At 42.1% G+C, this 4,804-nt stretch overlaps 1 long non-coding RNA gene across 1 annotated transcript in view; it reads left to right on the top strand.

The window, feature by feature from the left end:
- LOC123025294 overlaps positions 1–2,523 on the top strand; it is a 7,319-nt gene extending 4,796 nt beyond the window's left edge. The window contains exon 3 of the long non-coding RNA XR_006415097.1: positions 2,216–2,523. This is a non-coding gene — a long non-coding RNA (uncharacterized LOC123025294). The remainder of the gene's footprint in view (positions 1–2,215) is intronic.
- The last annotated feature ends 2,281 nt before the right edge of the window (positions 2,524–4,804 follow it).

Below are 4,804 nucleotides of genomic sequence, written 5' to 3'. Positions count from 1 at the left end.
CCCATTGTTTTGAATGGAACAATCGCCCTATATTAGGGTTAGGGATTTGCAGCAGGCTAGGGTTATGTTTAGAAAAGCTAAGTGTCCAGGGACAATTTTGACGGTTGCATTAGGCCGGGAATGGGAAGCAATGTTGAGCTGTGCAAAAAAACCAAGTCTGGGAGGCTTTTTAAAAAATCGCACTATTATGCATGGAACAATCGCCCTATATTAGGGTTAGATATTTTCACCAGGCTAGGGTTCGGGTTACAAAACCTAGGTGTCCAGGGACAATTTTTATGGTTGTATTAGGCCGGGAATTGGAAGTAAGGTTGAGCTGTGCAAAAAAACCAAGTCTGGGAGGGTTTTTAAAAAACGGCATTGTTTTGTATGCAACAATCGCCCTATATTAATGTTAGGGATTTGCAGCAGGCTAGGGTTAGGGTTAGAAAACCTAGGTGTCCAGGGACAATTTTCATGGTTGCATTAAGTCGGGAAGGGGAAGAAATGTGGAGCTGTGACAAAAAACCAACTCTTGGAGGGTTTTTAAAAAATGTCATAGTGTTGAATGGAAAATTCGCCCTATATTAGGGTTAGTGTTTTTCACCAGGCCAGGGTTAGGGTTAGAAAAACTACATGTCCTGGTACAATTTTGATGGTTGCATTCGGCTGGGGATGGGAAGAAATGTTGAGCTGTGCAAAAAAACCAGGAGTGGGGAGCTTTTTAAAAAATAGCGTTGTTTTGAATGGAGCAATCTTCCTATAGTAGGGTTAGGGATTTCCACCAGGCTAGGGTTAGGGTTAGAAAAGTAGGTGTCCAGGGACAATGTTGATGGTTGCATCACGCCGGGAATGGGAAGGAAAGTTGAGCTGTGCAAAAAAACCAACTGTGGGAGTGTTTTTAAAAAATGGCATTGTTTTGAATGGAGCAATCTTCCTATATTAGGGTTAGGGATTTTCACTAGGCTAGGGTTAGGGTTAGAAAAATCATGTGTCCTGGGACAATTTTGATGGTTGCATTGGGCTGGGAATTGGAAGAGATGTTGAGCTGAGCAAAAAAACCAAGTATGGGGAGCTTTTTAAAAAATCCCATTGTTTTGAATGGAACAATCGCCCTATATTAGGGTTAGGGATTTGCAGCAGGTTAGGGTTAGGGTTAGAAAACCTAGGTGTCCAGGGACAATTTTGATGGTTGCATTAGGCCGGGAATGGGAAGAACTATTGAGCTGTGCAAAAAAACCAAGTCTGGGAGGCTATTTAAAAAAGGGCAATGTTTTGAATGGAACAATCGCCCTATATTAGGGGTAGGGATTTGCACCAGGCTAGGGTTAGGGTTAGAAAACCTAGGTGTCCAGGGACAATTTTGTTGGTTGCAATAAGTCGGGAAGGGAAGTAATGTGGAGCTGTGACAAAAAACCAACTCTGGGAGGGTTTTTAAAAAATGTCATAGTTTTGAATGGAACATTCGCCCTATATTAGGGTTAGGGTTTTTCACCAGGCTAGGGTTAGGGTTAGAAAAACTACGTGTCCTGGTACAATTTTGATGGTTGCATTCGGCTGGGGATGGGAAGAAATGTTGAGCTGTGCAAAAAAAAACAGGTATGGGGAGCTTTTTAAAAAATAGCGTTGTTTTGAATGGAACAATCTTCCTATAGTAGGGTTAGGGATTTCCACCAGGCTAGGGTTAGGGTTATAAAAACTAGGTGTCCTGGGACAATGTTCATGGTTGCATCACGCCGGGAATGGGAAGGACAGTTGGTCTGTGCAAAAAAACGAAGTCTGGGAAGCTACTTAAAAAAGGGCAGTGTTTTGAATGGAACAATCGCCCTATATTAGGGGTGGGGATTTGCACCAGTCTACGGTTAGTGTTAGAAAACCTAGGCGTCCTTGGACAATTTTGATGGTTGAATTGGGCCAGGAGTTGGAAAAAATATTTAGCTGTGCAAAAAACCAAGTCTGGGAGGCTTTTTAAAAAATCCCATTATTTTGAATGGAACAATCTCCCTATATTAGGGTTAGGGATTTTCACCAGGCTAGGGTTAGGGTTAGAAAAACTAGGTGTCCTGGGACAATTTTGATGGTTGCATTGTTCTGGGAATGGGAAGAAATGTTTAGCTGAGCAAAAAAAACAAGTATGGGGAGCTTTTTAAAAAATCCCATTGTTTTGAATGGAGCAATCGCCCTATATTAGGGTTAGGGATTTGCAGCAGGCTAGGGTTCGGGTTACAAAACCTAGGTGTCCAGGGACAATTTTTATGGTTGCATTAGGCCGGGAATGGGAAGTAAGGTTGAGCTGTGCAAAACAACCAAGTCTGGGAGGGTTTTTAAAAAACGGCATTGTTTTGTATGCAAAAATCAGCCTATATTAATGTTAGGGATTTACAGCAGGCTAGGGTTGGGTTAGAAAACCTAGGTGTCCAGGGACAATTTTCATGGTTGCATTAAGTCGGGAAGGGGAAGTAATGTGGAGCTGTGACAAAAAACCAACTCTGGCAGGGTTTTTAAAAAATGTCATAGTGTTGAATGGAACATTCGCCCTATATTAGGGTTAGTGTTTTTCGCCAGGCTAGGGTTAGGGTTAGAAAAACTACATGTCCTGGTACAATTTTGATGGTTGCATTCGGCTGGGGATCGGAAGAAATGTTGAGCTGTGCAAAAAAACCAGTTATCGGGAGCTTTTTAAAAAATAGCGTTGTTTTGAATGGAACAATCTTCCTATAATAGGGTTAGGGATTTCCACCAGGCTAGGGTTAGGGTTAGAAAAAGTAGGTGTCCTGGGACAATGTTCATGGTTGCATCACGCCGGGAATGGGAAGGATAGTTGAGCAGTGCAAAAAAACGAACTCTGGGTGTGTTTTTAAAAAATGGCATTGTTTTCAATGGAACAATCGCCCTATATTAGGGTTAGGGATTTTCACTAGGCTAGGGTTAGGGTTAGAAAAATCATGTGTCCTGGGACAATTTTGATGGTTGCATTGGGCTGGGAATTGGAAGAGATGTTGAGCTGAGCAAAAAAACAAGTATGGGGAGCTTTTTAAAAAATCCCATTGTTTTGAATGGAACAATCGCCCTATATTAGGGTTAGGGATTTGCAGCAGGTTAGGGTTAGGGTTGGAAAACCCAGGTGTCATGGGACAATTTTGATGGTTGCATTAGGCGGGGAATGGGAAGAAATATTGAGCTGTGCAAAAAAACGAAGTCTGGGAAGCTACTTAAAAAAGGGCAGTGTTTTGAATGGAACAATCGCCCTATATTAGGGGTGGGGATTTGCACCAGTCTACGGTTAGTGTTAGAAAACCTAGGTGTCCTGGGACAATTTTGATGGTTGAATTGGGCCAGGAGTGGGAAAAAATATTTAGCTGTGCAAAAAACCAAGTCTGGGAGGCTTTTTAAAAAATCCCATTATTTTGAATGGAACAATCGCCCTATATTAGGGTTAGGGATTTTCACCAGGCTAGGGTTAGGGTTAGAAAAATTAGGTTTCCTGGGAAAATTTTGATGGTTGCATTAGTCCGGGAATGGGAAGGAAAGTTGAGCTGTGCAAAAAAAACAACTCTGAGAGGCTTTATAAAAAATCGCACTATTTTGAATGGAATAATCGCGCTATATTAGGGTTAGGGATTATCACCAGGCTAGGGTTAGGGTTAGAAAAACTAGGTGTCCTGGGACAATTTTTATGGTTGCATTGTTCTGGGAATGGGAAGAAATGTTTAGCTGAGCAAAAAAAACAAGTATGGGGAGCTTTTTCAAAAAATCCCATTGTTTTGAATGGAGCAATCGCCCTATATTAGGGTTAGGGATTTGCAGCAGGCTAGCGTTAGGGTTAGAAAACCTAGGTGTCCAGGGACAATTTTGTTGGTTGCATTAGGCCGGGAATGGGAAGTAAGGTTCAGCTTTGCAAAAAAACCAAGTCTGGGAGGGTTTTAAAAAAATGGCATTGTTGTGAATGCAACAATCGCCCTATATTAAGGTTAGGGATGTGCAGCAGGCTAGGGTTAGGGTTAGAAAACCTAGGCGTCCTGGGACAATTTTGTGGCTTGCATTAGGCCGGGAATTGGAAGCAATGTTGAGCTGTGCAAAGATACCAACTCTGGGAGGCTTTTTAAAAAATCCCATTAGTTTGAAAGGAACAATCGCCCTATATTAGGGTTAGGGATTTTCACCAGGCTAGGGTTAGGGTTGGAAAAATTAGGTGTGCTGGGACAATTTTGATGACTGCATTAGGCCGGGAATGGGAAGCAATGTTGAGATGTGCAAAAAAACGAACTTTGGGAGACTTTTCAAAAAATCGCACAATTTTCAATGGAACAATCGCCCTATACTAGGGTTAGGGATTTTCACCAGGCTGGGGTTAGGGTTAGAAAAACTAGCTGTCCTGGGACAATTTTGATGGTTGCATTGGGCTAGGAATGGGAAGAAATGTTTAGCTGAGCAAAAAAACCAAGTATGGGGAGCTTTTTAAAAAATCCCATTGTTTTGAATGGAACAATCGCCCTATATTAGGGGTAGGGATTTGCAGCAGGCTAGGGTTATGGTTAGAAAAGCTACGTGTCCAGGGACAATTTTGATGGTTGCATTAGGCCGGGAATGAGAAGCAATGTTGAGCTGTGCAAAAAAACCAAGTCTGGGAGGCTTTTTAAAAAATCGGACTATTATGAATGGAACAATTGCCCTATAGTAGGGTTAGGGATTTTCACCAGGCTAGGGTTCGGGTTGGAAAACCTAGGTGTCCAGGTACAATTTTGATGGTTGCATAAGGCCGGGAATTGGAAGAACTATTGAGCTGTGCAAAAAAACCAAGTCTGGGAGGCTATTTAAAAAAGGG

The sequence above is a fragment of the Varanus komodoensis genome, unplaced genomic scaffold (assembly GCF_004798865.1).
Source record: "Varanus komodoensis strain SLA01 unplaced genomic scaffold, ASM479886v1 scaffold2604, whole genome shotgun sequence".
NCBI classification, from domain to species: domain Eukaryota; kingdom Metazoa; phylum Chordata; class Lepidosauria; order Squamata; family Varanidae; genus Varanus; species Varanus komodoensis.
The sequence above is the reverse complement of the archived record's forward strand: the minus strand, read 5'-3'. Positions and strand labels throughout refer to the sequence as shown.